Raw genomic sequence first — 23,072 nt, 5'->3', positions numbered from 1 at the left:
GACAGCTTCATGTTGAGCTAGCAAATTCCCTGTGAGCTCTGATTCTCCTCTCTGCCTCAGCTCATTTGTTCCCCAATGTATGTGCTTTTTATTTATAAATTCCCTTTCTTCTCTTGATATGGTGGTTAACAGCGCAGGGTCCCCTTTGCATTCTCCCTTGGCCCTGTGTATTTCTTTGTGTCTTTCACGGATGCCCTTTAAAAATCAGAGTTCAAGATCCCAGAAATGGGTTGCTTTAATTTGTCTGATTTCTCTCAGACTGTTCAAGTACAGTTGGACAATATCCATCATATCATAGACAAATTTTCACAAATGCCTAGGGTGCCTAAATGGTTTTCTTGGCTTCACTGGAGATGGATGGTAATTATAGATTTGCTTTGTTTATGTCACCATATTCCTATTATGTTAATATGTGAGCGCAAGTTAGTTGGTAGTTTAAAACCTATACATGCTTAAGATACTCTACAAGAAGATATGTCAAAGAAATAATCAATCCTCCCATGTTTTCTTCCATATGCTACCTCTATAGCTTTTCTTCTTCCTTCCTAATTACAACCCTTAAATAGAATTCGTGCCTCATATCGAATTTACCGAGTATCATAATTCCTCCAGGTGGTAAAGATACCTCGAGACAAGTGCTGGGCATAGAAGCCACAGGGCATAAATCTGCAAAGAAGTAAAAAGCTAACCTTTTCAAACAATATGGCTTCTCTCTCACTTACCAACTTTACATTTCCCTGTATGGCCCCGGAAGATGACTGGTTAGCCAGAGACGGGTAAGATTCCTCAAGGGAGGAACAACCTAAGACAGGCACAGTCGCAGGGGGGCCATCAGGTGAGAATTTGGGGATCAACAGAGGTGAGGCTCAGAACCTCAACACCCCCTGCTTTGAGAGAAATCTTCTGCATCCGTGGATGTTTTGCTGCCCTTGTCTAGCTTGGATTAATACTTAGTCCATAGGCACACACCTGATCATCTACATTTGCCCTCTTACAGCACTAAACTATGTTTTCTACCTTTATGTTGCATCTACCTACCACTTCAGCATTTTATTAAAAATAAAAATAATAATAATAATAAAGGGAGAAATGTGGGATCCACATATAAATCAAGTATAAAAATCAAACGAATATTCATATTTGACCTGATTGTTTATAGGTCATATTGCATGATCAAAACCGAAAGTTTCTGTGATGAATGCCCTTGTACTGTTCACCATGTAAGAATTTATTCACTATGTAAGAATTCGTTCACCATGTAAGAACTTGTTCGTTATGCTTCAGAAGATTGGAGACTGACGAGAATTAGGCTTGAGATGGATTAATGATTGTACATTGAGCGTTGACCCCCCTATACTGAATTTTATTGTTGTTAACAACCATTTGATCAATAAATATGAGAGATGCCCTCTCAAAAAAAAAAAAATCAAACGAATATTCATATTTGACCTGATTGTTTATAGTTCATAATGCGTGATCAAAACCGAAAGTTTCTGTGATGAATGCCCTTGTACTGTTCACTATGTAAGAACTTATTCACTATGTAAGAATTTGTTCACCATGTAAGAACTTGTTCGTTATGCTTCAGAAGATTGGAGACTGACGAGAATTAGGCTTGAGATGGATTAATGATTGTACATTGAGCATTGACTCCCCCTATACAGAATTTTATTGTTGTTAACAACCACTTGATCAATAAATATGAGAGATGCCCTCTCAAAAATAAAATAAAATAAAATAAAATAAAAAATTAGAGTTCATTGAGAGAGCTTCCTGTTTGGCAATAGTCATGTCGAGGCCTGTCTCTTGCTTTTCTTGATGGCTAACTGTGATTGTCTAATCACAAGTGCATTTTAAAGAAATTCCCTTTTCTTTTGAGTCATTTTCCTCATTGGAGTCATAGTTATCTCTGGTCTGAACTTGTTTCTCAGTTAAGAAAAATAACTTCTATTACTTTTCTGGGTTCAAAAACAGGTTATGAAATATTGCTAGGGAAATATAAGAAATATAAAGAAGAAAATAAAACCCAGAAACAACTGAATAACTGTTATATTTTGGCATATTTCCCTTTCATTCTTGCTTTTTTCAAGGAATATGTGGTTTTTTTAATGCAAACGGGATACTCAGGGCTTTTCAATGTTTGCATTCCTGAGACCGTGATCACCAAATGCCTATCTGCTTATTAGCGGGATTGCTTGATCAATGTCTGTCTTCATCTCTTGGTCTACATTGCCTACATGGTTTGTCTGGCCAATGCACTGTGAGCAGGATGTGTCCGCAAGGTGTTACACTTCCAGGCTGATGTAATCAAGAATCCATATGTGTGTGTGCCTCTGTCATCTCCCACTTCCTCTGATGCAGCAATTTTGGAAGTCACATATTCCAGATGGTGGAGCTTCAAATGCACGAGGTGTGGTTGCAAGTATATGAGACTAGAACAACGTGCATTAGACTGTGTGGATGAGAAACATATCTTTCACTGTGTTAGGTCACTGAGATTTCAGAGTTTGTTACTAAGGTATAATCCTTCCTTTCTCTACCACAAACTGCAAGGTGACACACACTTTATCTCAGAACTCCTCTTTCACATACCACTTCCTCTGTGGGCAGAGTGGTGTCTAGGGTAGTATTCCTCTTGTCATACTCTCCACTCTCTGGAGGTGAATTTTCTAGCAAGGTGAATCGAGGACCGCCTCAGATTGCTTTCATTCAGCATTTTGCCAAATTCCAATTCCAGATATAAAGATATATTAGCTGTGAAAATAAAATGGCCAGTAATAAGGCTGAGTGAACATCCCAGATATAAACTGTATGATAATTACACTAAAAAATTAAAGTATTAATACAGTGCTTTACAGCTTTTCAAACCATTTTTTATAAACGTCGATGCAAGCATCTGACATGATGTGAGGCTGCCTTATGCAGGCTCACAGTCACTAGCCAAGGTCTTATGCCCATAGCAAAGTTGTCTCCTCCTGCCTTTTGGTATGAATCCCCAGCTGCTGGGAGGATGGGCTCCTGAGTGGGGCAACTGTGGAACAGGGCGGGGCACACAGTGTGGTTGGAGAGGCAGGAGACTTGGATACGGCTCTGATCCCCATCAGTTGTGTGGCTTATGACAATTCCCACACATCTCAGACCTTTCCTTGTCGATAAAGGGAGGGATGGGACTGGATGACTCCTGGGGTTCTCCCAGGCCTGGCTGTCCACTGCGTATTTCGTGCTTATCCCGAACACCACCACGGTCTGCTTCGCGGTACCTCTGTCCTCTTGAAACACTGTGTCTGGTTACGTGGGGCCCAGCCTGGACTCATGCTTTACTACCCTTTTTGTAGAATCTTTTCTCGGTCACACGTACAGTTGAGTCACAAACAGATACATGCTTTTTCATTATTTCAATGGCAAATTTGATTTGTCATTCCGGGTATGAATACAAACAAGTTCCTTTTCTAGTACAGAAATATATACAGTTGTTAATAAATTAGAAGGAAGTGGCAATTTTACTCCATCTAAGTTGTGATGACTCAGGCTTGCTTTCTAGAAAGATTGACACACACGAAGGGCCATCTGGGCCCTTGTTTAGCCTCAAGAAAAGGAAGTTAATGTCTTTGAGTCTGAAAGGCTGGACATGTTTTGGAGCATTTTGATTAAAAAAATGAACATCTAAGGAAAAAACAGGATCTTAGTTTTCCCTTTTCTGCACTCGGCCCTCCATAGGGTTTTAGTGCTGTCCCTAGTAGGTCATTATCTCCCCTGCTGGGTTACTCAAAGGCACTGTGGCTCCTGGGAGAGAAAGAACAGACCAAAGAGGGGCTGGGCTCAGGAGCAGGATGGGGTGCTGAGGAGACCAGGTGTTCCTACAGAGCACAGTTCCATGAAACCTTCCTAAAGCCAGCTTGGCAGCCTGCTTCACTGTGAGGCATTGTACCAGAAGCCATCAGAACAGAGGTGGTAAAGGACTCCACTGCTCTTAATAAGCTGTGGGTAGACCTGGGCAGATGACTATAGTACAAGTAGAATAAAAAAAGTGTTGTAATAGAGACAGAAACCAACAGATGGGAATAGAGTGACTGAAACTAACACACACAGAATCAGGGAAGACTTCATGGAGGCTGCATTATACCTTGTCCTGAAGAGTTACATTGCAGAGTGGAGAACGGATATTCCAGGCTGAGGAAATAGGGTGGGTAAAGGCCTAGAGCATAATATTTCATGTCTATATCTCCTACTGTGTGGCCTTGGGTACATTCCTTACCTTTTAGAGCTTGGCTGCCCGTAAAACCAGGCTATTCTGACTTCACAGGGTTTTGGAAAGATTAAATGAGATTGTGTTTGAAGAGTGTTCAGTGTAGTGTTAGTTTCCTTCCCTTTCCAAAATGACCAACATTCTCCATCTCTGAGCTTCGCTCAGGCTGTTCCTTCTTTGGGACTTACTCCCCCTCCTCTATCCATGGAGTTTACCTTTCTTTACTCTGCTGCTCCAGGCTCCTCTTTGGCAGAGAATGGAAAGCACGGGTTTGCTGCAGGCAATTTCAAAGTGGTTAAACAAACATCAGGTTATAGTCAAAGGAATTATAAGTAGAACGCAAGCTTGTCTACAGTGGGTATAGTAGGCTGAAAGAACTATCAAGTGTTATCAGTTCACGCATTCATTCATAGAAGAGGAGGAACTTTGATCCAGGAACATGCTTCGGCTGAGTGGTGATTAAGACAAATAAGGTCTTAACCGCATGGAACGTCTTGCTAGCAGAGAAGCCATATCTTGCAGTCATGATGGTTGTCGAGAAACTATGGGATGTTATGGAGAAACATGCAGGGGAAAGGAGAGAACCTAATCTAGTCTGAAAGGTCACAGGAAGTCTCTCTGAGAAAGCAGCATAACGGATAGGCAGGGTAGGGTTTAGCCGGGTGAAGGTGCAGGCTGATGTTGGGAAAGACAGTCATGCCTCAGGTAGTGGGAGCAGCATGCGCATAGGCCCCAAAGCTAGAAGGGCCCCAGGTGGGAGAGAGACTGTGGGAGGGTCATGTAGCTGAAGCCCGGTTTTGGGGGCAAAGTGGCCTGAGATGAGGCTGCAGAGGTGGGCCTGGCTTGGTCATGAGCAACCTTGTCAATGCGTTAAGGACATTGAACTTATCCTGAAGGCAGCTTTGAGGTGTTTTAAACAGGGGAGTAGCAAAATTAGGTTTCTGTTTTTAGAAGATCTGTATGGATTCTAAAGGGGGGATAGCAAATGTGGGAAGAAGGCTATTGAATCATGCAGGTGACAGATGAGGCTGGCTTTGGACATGGGTGGTGGCAATGGAGATGGAGAAAAGGGAATGAATTTGAGTTTTTAGCAGGTTGAATCACCACAACTTGGGGTTTGGTTATATGTGGGTAGGAGGTAGATAGTGGCTCAGAGAAAAGTGCCCACTCGGATAACGAAGGAGCAGTGAGCAGTACCAAAGCACCCTGTCCTGAGAGAAATGTCAGCAGATTTGGAGAAAATGGCGGGGGCCAAGGAGGTCAAGGCAGTGAGCGAGAGGGCCAGGGGCTGCGAGGGGGAGGCCCGCACACCAGCCAGGAGGCGCTCAGGAATGGGCGGGCAAGGCGGCCGGGAGCAGGGGCAGAGTGTGGGAAGAAACATGGAGTGCGGTGGCCCGGGAGACCTGGGAGCTGGTGGCTCTGCTCCAACCGTGTGGAAGCAGGGTCGGGGTGCGGCACCTTTCCGTGTGGGTGAGATCACCGTGGACTCCCTTCCAGCATCCCTCACTGCTCCCCCCAGCCTTCTTTGCAGCCACCCAGTGTCCTATTCTGCTCCCAGCTCTTCTTGACTTAGAGGAAAGTGTTCTGGTAAGACCTTTGACACCAAATTTTCAGGTCCTAATGTGGTGCAACCCGTAGACATTTATATTTTTGAAAAGAAGAGCTTGGAAAAAACAAGGCCTTAAGGGATCCTGGGCTGGAGAATTTTGTGTTACAAGGGCTACTGAACTACTGAGTAAAGTAAATCCATGGTTACTAAGATGCAAAAAACCTAAAATTTTAAAAATTAAAATCGGGCATCATAAGACTTTTTGAATTCATAGCCCTAAAGCCAGTTCAGACTAGAAACAGAAGAGCAGAGAAATATTTAACAAAATATTTCAGAGGCAGACAGCTGTGTGAGAGTAAGGAGAAAATCCCGCAGCGGTAGGTGGGGTGGGACCACACTGCCATGGGTCTCTCTGAGTTTAATGTTTGGACTTTCTTTTATGAGCAATGAGGAACCCCTGGAGCATCTGAGCAGAGCAATGATGTGACACCAAAGATTCTGACAGCGATAAACTCAGCAGATTAGCACAAGAAGTGAGTGAAGCTGGGAGATTAGTCTGCTCATCAGGGTGGAAAGTAAGGCACCCTGGGCTGAGGGAAGCTCTGATGGCGCCGACATGGAGGCAACAGGTTTGAGAGCCCCACACGGGGTGGAAGAGGGGGTGCCGAGGGTTCAGCGTGTGCAGGGGGGTCAGAACGAGGGTTTTGGGATGACACCAGACCTTGAGTCTGGCAGTAGAAATAGAGAAGTCTTGAGGAGGAAATGGTTTGGGTAGGAAAAAGATGATTTCGATTCTAGACAGTTTGAGTCACCACATAGGGGAGGCTTTGGCAAATAGGTAAGTATTTCCCAGATTTCCCCATGTTCATTAGTTGTGCCCCCTGGGAATTTCTATAGAACTGAACCAGTGCCCTTGCACAGTTTGGAAAGGAGTTCATAGAAACTAAGTGAGAACAGTGACATCGTCATTGTCTCATAGGTTTAAGGGAGGAAACAGGAACTTCTCTCAGTTTAAGATTTCCTCAACTGTGGCTTGCAGGACAGTGGATTATATTTCAAAGTCAAACTTCCGAAATTGAAAATCAGACGTGCAATGTGTGCATTTAATTAATAAGCGATATTTGGGAACCAATAAACCACTTGGAGAAATAAAAAATGAAAAATTATTTTCCTCATAACAAATTAAATTCTAAATATGTTAAAGGCTTAAACATAAAAAAATGAAATCATAAAATTACCAGAAAATAAAGGCAGACACTTACATAATACTGGGGATAAATTTCCTTACGATGAATTTCTACAAGTGGATTTCAGGGCCCAAGGGTTTATGGTACTCAATTGCCAAATTGCCCCCCAGGAAGGCTGTGCCTCTTTTACTGCCACTAGCATTGTCTGAAAATGTCTACTTTCCCATACTTACAAGTGCTGGTTATTTTTGCTTAAATAAAAGAGTCATTCATTTCTTGTTAATGACCTTTACCCTTTTTTAATTGAACTTTTTATTGTTCAACTTTTATTGTTAGCTTTCAAGAACTCTTTTAAAAGTAATATAAACTCACTGACCCAGATGAAGTGGATATATGTTTTTCATTTCGGTCTGGTTTCAGTTACTGAGCTGCATATATATTATGATTCCATTTTATAAAAACACAAAGGACTGTCTGGATATGTATCAATATATCAACAACAGGAATATTTTGGGAATGGGAATCATAGATGTTTTAAATTTTTTTCTTCATGCTTTGTTTTATTTTTATTTAAAAAATTCCACAGCAAGTATAATTATTGTTGTTAAACCAAAACATATTTAAAACATGTTTCCAAACATTTTAAAAAGTGCCTCTCCCAGTTGTCTATGAAAACTTTACGAGATCTTCCTCTGACCTCCAGTTCTTGAGAACGTTTCCTCCTGGGCTCTTGAAGCGGGTGGGTCCTTCCCTTTTCACTGAACAACTTGGTGGCTTGTAAGGTAGCAGACCAGTTTACAAAAGTACTTCCGGTCTGTCCTTCTCCCCGAGCTGGCCTGATGCTCAGCATTACTTAATATCTGGGAACTGTTCCTACATAGCCATGACCTCATAAAGCCTCACCATTATAACTCAGCCATGCCTAGAACCCATTACTTTATTACTGTCTGTTTGCATTGTCTTAATGCAATCTCTAGTAGGTCTAGTTTGGCATTTCCTGTTTCAACTCATTTTCATTAAATCAAGACTTTAGAAAACTCCTAGTATGTGGCTATACCTTTTACCTCTAGAATTTTGGAGCTGTTTTCCTAGTCCAACCTCTTCCTCAGGGTTGGAGTGAGTACCTTCTGTCACATTCCTGCGAAGATGAGGGTGATCTGAGATGGGACACCTGTAACTTTGTAAAACAGCCCACTCTACGTCTGGGCAGCTCTTTTCTTAGAATGTTCTCCCTTCTGGTGAACCCAAATCTGTAAGCTCCTCTGTGAGTCCCAACTGTTTACCCAAGGCATGCCCCCAAAGATGCACAGGAGTTCTGACACGACAGGTGGCCCCTTGGGGATGTGCTGGCATCTCTTCTGTGCTCCCGACTCTTCTCTAACAAGAGAATGTCCCTCACCCCACTCCGTTGGGCTGGTTACTTTCCTCAGGGCAGGCTCCATGTGTGAAGGATGGCTGACTCCTGAACACTCTGGGTGTGAAAGACAGTGTGGGCTGGCCTTTCTACTCATGGACTGGGTTCTAGCTACTCTCCAAGGAAGCAGAGTTGAATCAGAGTTTTATTTTAAACCCTCAGCAACTTTGTCTCCAGAAATAACTTTGTCTCCATTGTGTAAAGATGATAGAGGAGACTTACTATGAGATGGCAACTCTGTTCAGTTTGGGTGACAGAGTTCACATGTTAGGGGCCTGGAGTGGTTAATGCATCCATAGGGAACTAATTGTTTCAAGTCTTACTTTAATAAGAAAAACCTGGGCTTTGGAGTCAGACAGATTGGGGTTTTCTACCCTTTTAAATAGGGGTAGCTACACTTTCCTCATAAAGTAGTTGTACAAATCAAAGAAAATGTGAATTTCCTGGTGAAAAATAAAGACTCATAAATATTCAAGTTCCCTTCCTTTGCATCAGATACAGTCCTTACAATATTTGGGAATTTGCATCTCTCACAGAAATGAAATTTCTGTAATGCATTATAGCAAGATCTTCTTCACTGACCTATGTAATTTTGATCATCCATAAACTTTGACAAATCATTTATTCCAATGCTCCATTTTACAGATAAGGTAACTGAGCCCCTGGAAGTTAAGTGAGTTGCCCACGCTTCTTACTATTTTACTAGGTGATAGGCCTGAACTAGAGCCAAGCACTTTCTTTCTGATCCCCTGCTCTGTTTTCTGTGTCTCACTGGCTCTGTGTTTGTGTATGTGCCCTTTGATTGGCACTGTTTAACCCAGTGGAACTACCAGTTGGTGACTAATTCCATTTACTGTAAGAGACTGATTGATCAAGCAGCAAGTAATTCCTCTTTGCTTGGCACATTGTTGGGTGCCAAAGAAGATACCAATGTCACTCCAGACTCTCTGGGACTCATTACAATCCTATAAGAATGTCCATAATGAAAAAGACTGACCATACCAATGATTGATGAGGATGTAGAAGAGCTGGAACGTCATATACTGCTGGTGGGAGTGCATAATGGTACAACCACACTGTGGGATGATTTGACAGTTTCTTAAAGGTTAAACATATATCTACCACATGACCAAGCCCTTCAACTCCTAGGTCTTTATTAACCCAAGAGAAATAAAAGCATAAGTTCATACAAATGCTTGTATAGGAATATTCATAGCAACTTTGTCATTACTAAAAATGGGGACAACTCAATGTCATCAACAGGTCATCAAACTCTGGTGTCTCCACACAATGGAATACTACTCAGCAATGAAAAGGAACGGGCTGATGATGCATATAGTGGTGTGGATGAATCTCAAAATAATTATGCTGAAAGAAGCCAGATGAAAGAGCACACACTATATGATTTCATTTACATAAATGATAGAAAATGCAAAACAATCTACGGGACAGAAAACAGCAGGAATTGTCTGGTGCTGAGGCTGGGCCAGAGGGGGTTTCCCAGGGGCATGAGGAAGGTTTTGGGAGTAATAGGTTCATTATCTTGAGTGTGGTGATAGTTTCTTTGGTGTATGACTATGTCAAAATGATCAAATTGTATAGTTTTAATTTGTGTGATTATTTTGTATGTAAGTTTACCTCAATAAAGCTGTTAAAAGACTCTTTGTAGAAAAACAAAACAGAGACTCTTTGGGCTTCACAGCTGTGTGGGAGGTAGGAATTGTAGTTGTCATGTTATTCCAATTTCCCTGCTTCCTGTTCCTTTTTGCCCAAAAACCCAACAATCTCACCCTGCAGTTCTCAACAAGGCTTATTTTAGAGTCATCTGAGGCCATCACATGCAAATCAGTCTGGCAGTTACAGTCCCCACCTAGGACCACCCTTGATGTTGCTGAGAGCTTCCTGGGATATTATGTGAGGGCACAGCACCGGCCCTGCTCCAGGGACCAGCAGAGAGGGCTGATGTCCATGCCAGAGGCCTGGCTTTCCCAAAGCACCTGTCCTCTGAGGACATGTGTGCCTGGGGACAGGGACCAGGCTGTTCTGTATCTGTGTGGAAGAACGAGTCCCTACCACCTCCCTCTGTGTCCTGGGTACCTTTACAACTGTGTCTCTCAGAGTCCTTGGTGAAAGAATTCCTCCAAGACCCTTTCTCTCTGATTTCCTGTGCTGAGCAGAGGTATCTACTGGGGAAGAATGCCTTAGTGTTTTCTCACAGTTTGTTCCTCTGCAGACCTTCCCACCCCATACCAACCAGCTCATGCAATGACCTCTTGCTGCTCATCCCACCCACTGGTCTGACCTGCTTGAACTAAGTATTGCCAAACACCAGTACCACCTAGGCCTCAGCTAAGCACTCCCAGCCCTGGGGGAGGCTGGTCTCACTGGCAAGCCCCAGGTGTGCAAGACTTTCCCTCTATCCCCCTGCCTCGTTCCATGATCCAAATCAGGGGACAAGGGAAAGGCAGAAAGGGAGGGGAAGGAGGAAAGAATGAAGGGCCAGACATGTTCCCCTTCTCAGAGCCATAGGTCAGGCTGGACAGAAGGCAAGACACTGAATTAGATGTGAGACTGGTGTTTTTCCTTCCGCTTCTTCCATTCATTCCTGAAAAATTTTAAACACACAGAAAAGTTTAAACACTGGCAGAGTGAGCACCTGCATACTCCTTTTCATAAACCAATAGTTCAGGATTTCTCTTCATATTTGCTTAACACACACACACACACACACACACGCACAGAGGCAGGCTAATGTTAAATTATTTTCTCTTTAATTACTCTTTTCAGAGTAAGGAATTGGTGTAATGGCCACATGTGAGACTGAAATTTTGATTTTGACTGAGTGGATCAACGTGGAAGTGAGTTTTAATACTGAAGTGAGATGGTTTAGAATGCTTTTGTTTTCCTTTTTAAACTTACTTTTTAAAAATCATGCAGTTTTATTACTGTGTGTTTTTTAAAAAAAATAAAAGATCTACGTGTAAGGAGTCAAATAGCTCTGCAAAATTTGTTACAGAAAGTATCTGATTCCAGGAGTCTTCTTGCTCCATCTCTCCCATTTGGAGAACAAACCCTTGTTTCATAATGACGTACTTGCTTTATTCTTAAATTTTAAGTCTTAGTCATGAACGATTACCTTCCCACTTCAGATAATAAAGATGTAGGTTCTTTGTCCTGCCCCAACCTATGCCACACACATCTGCCTTACCCACTTCCTGGTTCTACTGATACAGTTACATCCTGATTTTCTTAGATTGATGGTCAGTGTTGATATTATTATGAAAATGTAAATATTATTCAGAGCTGAGCCATTTAGTAAACTAGATACTCTTCCTTCCCAGTCTGACTTTTCATTTTCCCTTCAGATACTTATTATCTTTTCTCATTTGTTTAGTTTTAATAGACTTATCAGTAGGGCTGTCTATCAGCAGCCCTCTTTAAGAAAACAAATGTAAGATAAAAATACAAAATCAGGCACAGGGCCTTGGAAAGGAAGCATCCTGAAATTTCTGTCTGTTTCACAGTAAATCCACCCAATAATCATTAATTCAACTCTAGATTCTATTTAAGTATTAAGACCTTTAGATATATTAGGCAATTTCTGTTATCTTAGAGAAAGCATATTTCCTAAAGTTTTACAGCCTACTCCAGTATGGACTGGTGGCTCCCTTTACTGATGGGACCTCTGTTCACCACTGGGATTCCCTACTTCCTGCTCCTGCTCTGGACCTCCCTCTTGTTTCCCGTGTATTCTTCGGTCTTGGTTTGCTCTCTTTTGTGGCTTTTTGGGAAAAGATGCCTGAGAAGTAAAAATTTTTTTAGGAACTTGCATGTCTGAGAATGTTTTTATTCTACTGTGACATTTGGCTGGATATAAAATTCTACGTTGGAATTAATTCTCTCCCTGATTTTGAAGGCATTGCTCCATTTTATTCTAGCTTTCAATGCTGCTGTTGAGGAGTCTGACACCATTCAAATGCCTGACTATTTCCCTGGGGCTACTGTTTTCTGTCTGGAATATTGTGGGGTGATCACTTTATCCCTGGTGTTCTGAAATGTCGTGGTGTGGGTTATTTTTATTCACGCTGCTATGCTGTCAATGGGCCATTTCAGTCTGCAAACTCATGTCCTTCAAGTTCTGAAAACTTTACTAACTGATTACTTAAATGCCTTTCCTCACTGCTTTTTCCTCTTCTTTTTTTCCTCTAGAGCCTCTACATTCAACTTGTGAGTCTCTTGGATCTGTCCTCTCATAGTCTTATGAATTCGATCCTATTTTCCAAGTCTTTATCTTGTTGCTTTACTTTCTGGGTGACTTGCTTAACTTTTATTAAGTTTTCATTTCTCTTACTATATTTTTTTGTTCTTTGAATACTCCCCATACTCTCCCCTCCACATTATTTTGTTATCATTTCATGATTCCACTCCGTTACTACTCTGATGGTAATTCATAATCCTTATTTTGTTTTTTAAGTTTCCTTCTCTTTGCATAGTCTCTATTTCCTCTACTTTTTTCTGTTGGTTTATATCCATTTTGCTAGAAACTTTCTGCAGATGTTTGGTAATCCCAGCTTTTCTGCTTGCATGTAAGAGTGGGCAAATCCAAAACTGGTTGGGAGGTCTGAGGATGTGGGTGAGGCATGCTGGCTGAGAGCGTCATCACTGCATGACTTGCAGGGCCACTGAGCTGGAGAAGGCCTAACGTTGGCCTGATCGCCCAGAGAGGCTTCCTTGAGGCCCCTTCCTGAAGCGAAGTATCCTTCTGAAAATGGCATGGGGAGAAGGGCTGGGATCTGCAACAGCACATGGCATGTTTTCAGGGATCACCCTGTTTTCAATTACTTTTCTCCCAACCTTAAATGTGCCTGGTGTCCCCTAATACAAAGACCCTTTATTTCACACTTCTTATAGAATTAACTTGCTTTTTCTGCTAGTATGAGAAAAGTGATCTGTGGATATAACTATTTATTTTATCCCCATTAATGTCATTTTTATTATTATCAGGATGTTAAATGATTATCATATTGTTCTTCAACAAGACTGAATCAGTCAGCAACAAATGAGAATTCCTAACAGCTCTGCCAACACTTCTAAAAAATAGCTTTATTAAGAGAAACTGACATATAATACATTGCACATATTCAAATTGTACAATTGGTGTTTTCACATACCGTCATCCCAATCAAAATGCCGGACATATTCGTCACCTCCTATGGTTCCTCAGACCTCTTTGTAATTCCTTTTCCTTCCCTCCTTCATTCCCAAACACCAATCAGTTTTCTGTCATACAGATTAGTTAACATTTTCTGGAGTTTCGTAGAAGTGGAATTATACAATATGTACTTTTCCTTTATTATTTCTTTATCAGCTTCAAACAGTCTTCTGTATTTAACCCTCCCCTCCTATTCTCAAGGAAACGGATGTTGGTTGGTTCTCAGCTTTTCTTCTGTTCACCAAGAATCAGCTTCCATTTGTCCAAATGCTTCCCAGCTTTCAAAAAAATATTTTTCTTCTTAAAAATCTCCTGTGTGAGCTTCTGTCTCAAACTTCTATTGTGAATGTGAACTCAGTGAAGTGCATGCCAGGGAATTAATTGCCTGACTAAAAAAAAATTCATCTCCCCACCATCATTGTTGTCTGCTTTCCTGTTCTCTCCATCCTTGTGGTTTGTGACTTTAAGATCCCTTTCCTGTTATTTACTGGGGCTTTGGGGAAAGGAATAGAATTAGGTGGAGAAACTCATATCTGCCATCTCTTTCTGGAATCTGAAACTGTTCATACATGAAGGTTGTTCACCAGAAAGTTCTGGAGATGTCTGCAGATGTCAGAGAGGTCTGACAGGGCACAGATGAAGCAGTTGCTGGAGGAAAATCAAGTCATTTATTGTCTTCAGCTCCGTAAGTTCAGACTGCCCAGTATATTGGTTACACTTCGTATTCAGGAAGTTGTGTCCCCTCCTTCCCTCCCTTTGTCCCTCTGTCTTCCCTGCCACCATCTCTCCCTCCTTCCCTCTTGTCCTCTGTGTCCTTCAGCAGCCACTGTGGGGAAGCTTCTCAGGGAGTCTGTCTTGTCCAGAGAAGAATGTGCCAGCACACAGGTAAGGGAGATGTCTTGCAAGAATAAATGAGAGATGCTGCAGCTCAATTCTGGAGAATGTGAAGCTCAGTGGGGACACCCAGGAGTCAGTTAGGGATGGCCTTCCTGCCAGGGAGGGGGAGAGGGAGAGAGGGAGGGAGTGAAGGATGGGCCTCTGAGCACAGGGATTACAGGGCTTGGAGACCAGAAAGAGACCTGTAGGAGGCCTGAGCCTGCAGGGCCTCTGCTGATAAGGAGCAGCCTGAAGTCCAAGGAGGACCATTTTTTGTGACCAGGTAGAAAGTTCCTTCTTCACCCAGGGAAGGCTGAGTGGCTGATGAGGTATTTGGCATGGAGACACACCCTGGAACAGGTTTGGGAAATAGGCTCAGGTAGAGACCACAGAGTTCTTACTGATGAGTCTTTTTGATCCCTAACCTTAGAAGATGGAATCCAAGGCTTCCTGAGAGTGCAGGGCAGATGACAGGAGGGAGGGCAGGCGGGCTTAGGTCCCGGGCAACCATGGAGCTGCTGCCCGACTGTCTCTCAGGGACTATGCTGACGTCACACCAAAGATGAGAGATTCTTAGCTCTGCTGGGAGGTGTTCATTGAAGGAACCTTATGATGGCATTTTACTTCCTTCTCTTTTGATGAAAGTTTAAAGGTCACCATTTCTTCTTGCAAAGGAAGTTCTACGAACATTCAGCTTCCAGCCTTGGAAACAGCACGCCATCAGGATGACTGCAAACTCCCTGCTCTGTGGAATTCCCAGGGAAGCGGAGGCCGACCTCTGGTGGAGCAGAGGGGAAACTCACCAGGGCAGCAGTTTCCTCTGTCTCCTGGAGCCTTGCCCTCTCCCTCCAGCGGTCCCCAGCCTAACAGGGAGTAGCAGGTCCAAGAGAAGCAGGGTTTGAAAGCCCCAGCCCCGCATCAGAAAGCCCACTACAGAAGTGGGGTAGGAGCTGAAAGACAAGAGCTCAGACTGTCACCACCTCAAAACGTATAGGATGGTGAAGCATTTTCACAATTTTATGTTCTGTGGACTGTAAATCAAGAATGTCAGGTTGGATTTAGGGAGTTACGAGAAGGTGCTAGCATGATATCAAGATTTAAACAATCATCATATCCTTTAACTAAGCTGAGACACATTTTTCTGTATCAGAAATTTTTGGTTTAATAAAAATCCACACAGAGGAGACGGAGCCAACATGGCAGCGTGAGTAGGACAGTGGGAATCTCCTCCCAAAAACATTCATATTTTTGAAAATACAACAAATACAACTAATCCTAAAAGAGAGACCAGAAGACACAGGAAAAAAGCCAGACTACATCCAAAAGTGCGAGAGCCCAGCGCCTGGTGAAAGGGGTAAGATACAATCCCCTGCCCGAGCACACCTCCCCCCAGCTCCCAGCGGGAGGAAAGAATTCGGAGCAGGGAGGGAGAGGGAGCCCAGGACTCCTGAACACCCAGCCCCAGCCATCCGCACCAGAGCGCAGAGACACTGCATGCGTGGAGGGCTGGAAACTAGGGAAACAGGGCAGCAGGACCGGTGAGCAGGTCCCGAAGCTGATGCCCCTGTGACAAAGAAAAGCGAGTGCTTAGTGAAAGTCTTAAAGGGACAGGGACGCAACAGCTGGACGGAAACAACAAAGGTAACAGTCCAGTAGACGGAAATTACAGGGAAAACCGGGTGCACTAACCCCCTGGGCAACAGCTTTGAGAACCCTCACGGAGGTAAACAGCCAAACAGCTCCCCCCCGCCCACCCCGGTCCATTACCCCACCGGGGCGAGGCAAAAGCAGAGAAGCAGCCTAAGGCTGGCCACACCCTCAGAAAGGGAGCTTCCTCCACACTGGCCGGGCAAGACACAAAGACCCAGTCTACATGCAATTACCCAACATAAGCCACAAGGGGTCGCAGTTGTCCCAGTAAAGAAAGGCCAGTAGCAAGTGGAAAGTTTGCCCCCCCTCAGCTGACACTCAATAGCACCTGTCAACATGAAAAAGCAAAGAAATATGATCCAGACAAGACTAACCCAGACAGCTTCGGCATCTGCTACATCTTCCCCTGAGAAGGAACCTGGGGAGACAGATTTAACCAGTCTTCCTGAAAAAGAATTCAAAACAAAAGTCATAACGATCCTGATGGACTTGCAGAGAAATATGCAAGAACTAAGGAAGGAGAATACAGAAATAAAACAAGCTCTGGAAGGACTTCAAAACAGAATGGACAAGATGCAAGAGACCATTAATGGACTAGAAAACAGAGAACAGGAACGCAGAGAAGCTGATGCAGAGACAGATAAAGGGATCTCCAGGAATGAAAGAATTCTAAGAGCTGAATGACCAATCAAAATGGAACAATATCCACATTATAGGAGTACCAAAAGAAGAAGAGAGAGAAAAAGGGATAGAAAGTGTCTTTGAAGAAATAATTGCTGAAAACTTCCCCAAACTAGGGAATGGCCTCTCAGACCACAGAGGTACACAGAACTCCCATGACAAGGGATCCAAGGAGGGCAACACCAAGACACATAATAATTAAAATGGCAAAGATCAAAGACAAGGACAAAGTATTAAAGGCAGCCAGAGAGAAAAAAAAGGTTCCCTACAAAGGAAAACCCATCAGGCTATCATCAGACTTCTCAACAGAAACCCTACAGGCCAGAAGAGAATGGCATGATATACTTAATGCAATGAAACAGAAGGGCCTCGAACCAAGACTACTGTATCCAGCATGAATATCATTTAAATATGAAGGAGGGATTAAACAATTCCCAGACAAGCAAAAGTTGAGGGAATTTGCCTCCCACAAACCACCTCTGCAGGGCATCTTACAGGGACTGCTCTAGATGGGAGCACTCCTAAAAAAGAGCACAGAACAAAACACCCAACATATGAAGAAGGGAGGAGGAGGAATAAGAAGGGAGAGAAATAAAGAATCATCAGACCATGTTTATAATAGCTCAACAAGCGAGTTAAGTTAGACAGTAAGATAGTAAAGAAGCTAACCCTGAACCTTTGGTAACCACAAACTTAAAGCCTGCAATGGCAATAAGTACATACCTTTCAATAATCACCCTAAATGTAAATGGACTGAATGCACCAATCGAAAGACACAGAGTAATAGAATGGATAAAAAAGCAAGATCCATCCATATGCTGCTTACAAGAGACTCACCTTAAACCCAAAGACACGCACAGACTTAAAGTCAAGGGATGGAAAAAGATATTTCATGCAAACAACAGAGAGAAAAAAGCAGGTGTTGCAATTCTAGTATCAGACAAAACAGACTTCAAAATAAAGAAAGTAACAAAAGATAAAGAAGGACATTACATAATGATAAAGGGCTCAGTCCAACAAGAGGATATAACCATTATAAATATATATGCACCCAATACAGGAGCACCAACATATCTGAAGCAAATACTAACAGAAGTAAAGGAGGAAATAGAATGCAATGCATTCATTCTGGGAAACTTCAACACACCACTCACTCCAAAGGACAGATCCACCAGACAGAAAATAAGTAAGGACACAGAGGTACTGAACAACACACTAGAACAGATGGACCTAATAGACATCTACAGAACTCTACATCCAAAAGCAACAGGATACACATTCTTCTCAAGTGCATATTGAACATTCTCCAGAATAGACCACATACTAGGCCACAAAAAGAGCCTCAGTAAATTCCAAAAGATTGAAATCCTACCAACCAACTTTTCAGACCACAAAGGCATAAAACTAGAAATAAACTGTACAAAGAAAGCAAAAAGGCTCACAAACACATGGAGGCTTAACAACACGCTCCTAAATAATCAATAGATCAATGACCAAATCAAAATGGAGATCCAGCAATATATGGAAATAAATGACAACAACAACACAAAGCCCCAAATACTGTGGGATGCAGAGAAAGCAGTCTTAAGAGGAAAGTATATAGCAATACAGGCATATTTAAAGAAGGAAGAACAATCCTAAATGAGTGGTCTAATGTCACAATTATCAAAACTGGAAAAAGAAGAACAAATAAGGCCTAAGGTCAGCAGAAGGAGGGACATAATAAAGATGAGAAGAAATAAATAAAATTGAGAAGAATAAAACAATAGCAAAAATCAATGAAACCAAGAGCTAGTTCTGCGAGAAAATAAACAAAATAGATAAGCCTCTAGCCAGACTTATTAAGAGAAAAAGAGAGTCAACACAAATCAACAGAATCAGAAACGAGAAAGGAAAAATCACGATGGACCCCACAGAAATACAAAGAATTATTAGAGAGTACTATGAAAACCTATATGGTAACAAGCTGGGAAACCTAGGAGAAATGGACAACTTCCTAGAAAAATACAACCTTCCAAGACTGTCCCAGAAAGAAACAGAAAATCTAAGCAGACCAATTACCAGCAACGAAATTGAAGCGGTAATCAAAAAACTACCAAAGAACAAAACCCCCGGGCCAGATGGATTCACCTCAGAATTTTATCAGACATACAGGGAAGACATAATACCCATTCTCCTTAAAGTTATCCAAAAAATAGAAGAGGAGGGAATACTCCCAAACTCATTCTATGAAGCCAACATCACCCTAATACCAAAACCAGGCAAAGACCCCACCAAAAAAGAAAACTACAGACCAATATCCCTGATGAACGTAGATGCAAAAATACTCAATAAAATATTAGCAAACCGAATTCAAAACTACATCAAAAGGATCGTACACCATGACCAAGTGGGGTTCATCCCAGGGATGCAAGGATGGTACAACATTCAAAAATCCATCAACATCATCCACCACATCAACAAAAAGAAAGACAAAAACCACATGATCATCTCCATAGATGCTGAAAAAGCATTTGACAAAGTTCAACATCCATTCATGATAAAAACTCTCAGCAAAATGGGAATAGAGGGCAAGTACCTCAACATAATAAAGGCCATTTATGATAAACCCACAGCCAACATTATACTGAACAGCGAAAAGCTGAAAGCTTTTCCTCTGAGATCGGGAACCAGACAGGGATGCCCACTCTCCCCACTGTTATTTAACATAGTACTGGAGGTCGTGGCCACGGCAATTAGACAAAACAAAGAAATACAAGGAATCCAGATTGGTAAAGAAGAAGTTAAACTGTCACTATTTGCAGGTGACATGATATAGTACATAAAAAACCCTAAAGACTCCACCCCAAAACTACTAGAACTGGTATCGGAATACAGCAAAGTTGCAGGATACAAAATTAACACACAGAAGTCTGTGGCTTTCCTATACACTAACAATGAGCCAACAGAAAGAGAAATCAGGAAAACAACTCCATTCACAATTGCATCAAAAAGAATAAAATACCTAGGAATAAACCTAACCAAAGAAGTGAAAGACCTATACCCTGAAAACTATAAGACACTCTTAAGAGAAGTTAAAGAGGACACTAACAAATGGAAACTCATCCCATGCTCATGGCTAGGAAGAATTAATATCATCAAAATGGTCATCCTGCCCAAAGCAATGTACAGATTTGATGCAATCCCTATCAAATTACCAACAACATTCTTCAACAAACTGGAACAAATAGTTCAAAAATTCATATGGAAACACCAAAGACCCCGAATAGCCAAAGCAATCCTGAGAAAGAAGAATAAAGTGGTGGGGATCTCACTCCCCAAATTCAAGCTCTACTACAAAGCCACAGTAATGAAGACAATTTGGTACTGGCATAAGAACAGAGCCACAGACTAGTGAATCAGATAAGAGACTCCAGACATTAACCCAAACATATATGGTCAATTAATATTTGATAAAGGAGCCATGTACATACAATGGGGGAAATGACTGTCTCTTCAACAGATGGTGCTGGCAGAACTGGACAGCTACATGGAAGAGAATGAAACTGGATCATTGTCTAACCCCATACACAAAAGTAAATTCAAAATGGATCAAACACCTGAATGTAAGTCATGAAACCATAAGACTCTTAGAAAAACACATAGGCAAAAATCTCTTGGATGTGAACATTAGTGACTTCTTCATGAACATATCTCCCCAGGCAAGGAAAACAAAAGCAAAAATGAACAAGTGGGACTATATCAAGCTGAAAAGCTTCTGTACAGCAAAAGACACCATCAATAGAACAAAAAGGAACCCTACAGTATGGGAGAATATATTTGTAAATGACAGACCCGATAAAGGCTTGACGTCCAAAATATATAAAGAGCTCACCCACCTCAACAAACAAAAAACAAACAATCCACTTTAAAATGGGCAGAGGAACTGAACAGACAGTTCTCCAAAAAAGAAATACAGATGGCCAACAGACACATGAAAAGATGTTCCACATCACTAATTATCAGAGAAATGCAAATTAAAACTACAATGAGGTATCACCTCACACCAGTAAGGATGGCTGCCATCCAAAAGACAAACAACAACAAATGTTGGCGAGGCTGTGGAGAAAGGAGAACCCTCCTACACTGCTGGTAGGAATGTAAATTAGTTCAACCATTGTGGAAAGTAGTATGGAGGTTCATCAAAATGCTCAAAACAGACTTACCATTTGATCCAGGAATTCCACTCCTAGGAATTTACCCTAAGAACGCAGCAATCAAGTTTGAGAAAGACAGATGCACCCCTATGTTTATCACAGCACTATTTACAACAGCCAAGAATTGGAAGCAACCTAAATGTCCATCGATAGATGAATGGATAAAGAAGATGTGGTACATATACACAATAGAATACTACTCAGCCATAAGAAGAGGGCAAATCCTACCATTTGCAGCAACATGGATGGATCTGGAGGGTATTATGCTCAGTGAAATAAGTCATGTGGAGAAAGAGAAATACCAAATGATTTTACTCATCTGTGGAGTATAAGAACAAAGGAAAAACTAAAGGAACAAAACAGCAGCAGAATCACAGAACCCAAGAATGGACTAACAGGTACCAAAGGGAAAGGGACTGGGGAGTATGGATGAGTAGGGAGGGATAAGTGGGGGGAAGAAGAAGAAGGAGGGTATTAAGATTAGCATGCATGGGGGGGGCTGGGATAAAGGGGAGGGCTGTACAACACAGAGAAGACAAGTAGTGATTCTACAACATTTTGCTATGCTGATGGACAGTGACTGAAAAGGGGTTTATAGGGGGGACCCGGTATAGGGGAGAGCCTAGTAAACATAATATTCTTCATGTAAGTGTAGATTAATGATAACAAAAAAAAAAGAAAGAAAGTAAAAGGGGATTACTCCCTGATAGGATAAAACTAACTGTAAATCAACAATTAATGCATGCTTTAAATATCCTTAATTTTGATCACTTAAAGGGTGTCAGATGATTGGCTATGGAGGAACATTTTTCTGATAATATTCCTTTCTCTTAAAAAAAAGAAAAAAGCAGTTCCTGTGTGGTGACCTCCAATGAGTTCTACACAGTGGTATAAAGGGCATATCAAAGTGTTGGCAAAGGGTCTGTTTGTGTTTATACAGAGGATCAAAGCCTAATTTGGCTACCCAGAAAATGAACTAAGATACGATATGAAGAAGAACTTCCAACATCAGCACTCTCTGGAAGACTCATACCAGAAGATGATCATCAAAAAACCTCAACAAAGATCCAGGCACTGCTACAGCTGTAGCTGCATTCATCCCACTGGTTCCTGGACTTGCCAGGGAAATGAAGAAGGAGATATCTAAGCTGGCCTGTGCATACAGTAAAATAACAAATTTGACTGGATCTGTACTGTTGGAACTCAACCAAGAATTAGGAAAGTGCAAGTTGTAGCACTCCAAAATCTTACAACTACAGAATATCTACTGTTAAAAGAACATATGGGATGTGAACAGTTCCCAGGAATGGGCTGTTTTAATTTGTCTGATTTCTCTCAGACTGTTCAAGTACAGTTGGACAATATCCATCATATCATAGATAAATTTTCACAAATGCCTGGGATGCCTAACTGGTTTTCTTGGTTTCACTGGAGATGGCTGGTAATTATCTGCTTTGGTTATGTAACTGTATTCCTATTATGTTAATGTGTGCACAATTTAATTAGTAGCTTAAAACCTATACATGCTTAAGTTACTCTACAAGAAGATATGTCAAAGAAATAATCAATCTTCCCATATTTTCTTCCACCTGCTACTTCTATAGCTTTTCTTCTTCCTTCCTAATTACAACCCTTAAATAGAATTCGTGCCTCATATCGAATTTACCAAGGATGATAATTCCTCCAAGTGGTAAAGATACCTCAAGACAAATGCTGGGCATAGAAGCCACAGGGCATAAATATGCAAAGAAGTAAAAAGCTAACCTTTTCGAACAATATGGCCTCTCTCTCACCAGCTTTACATTTCCCTGTATGGCCCCGGAAGATGACTGGTTAGCCAGAGACAGGTAAGATTCCTCAAGGGAGGAACATCCTAAGACAGGCACAGTTGCAGGGGGGCCTCAGGTGAGAAATTGGAGATCAACAGAGGTGAGGCTTAGAACCTCACCCCCCCTGTTTTGAGAGAAATCTTCTGCATCTGTGGATGTTTTATTGCCCTTGTCTAGCTTGGATTAACACATAGTCCACAGGCACACACCTGATCATCTACATTTGCTCTCT

The 23,072-nt window shown here is 41.9% G+C and overlaps 1 protein-coding gene and 1 gene segment (V, D, J or C); both read right to left on the bottom strand.

Annotated features, from left to right (window-relative positions):
* Positions 1 to 23,072, bottom strand: part of LOC118971267 (immunoglobulin kappa variable 2-28-like) — a 628,396-nt gene that overhangs the window by 492,785 nt on the left and 112,539 nt on the right.
* The window catches only part of LOC108389056 (interleukin-1 alpha), a 163,962-nt gene that overhangs the window by 77,602 nt on the left and 63,288 nt on the right, over positions 1 to 23,072 (bottom strand). Inside the window, exon 2 of one of the 4 annotated variants that reach the window (XM_073241280.1) lies at positions 2,593 to 2,754. The exons of the other annotated variants lie outside the window; for them this stretch is intronic. The gene's annotated coding sequence lies outside the window, so the exon portion shown is untranslated. The remainder of the gene's footprint in view (positions 1 to 2,592; positions 2,755 to 23,072) is intronic. 4 annotated transcript variants of the gene reach the window in all.

Source organism: Manis javanica, chromosome 1 (assembly GCF_040802235.1).
Source record: "Manis javanica isolate MJ-LG chromosome 1, MJ_LKY, whole genome shotgun sequence".
NCBI classification, from domain to species: domain Eukaryota; kingdom Metazoa; phylum Chordata; class Mammalia; order Pholidota; family Manidae; genus Manis; species Manis javanica.
Note: the sequence above shows the minus strand (reverse complement) of the source record. Positions and strands in the feature narration are given on the sequence as shown.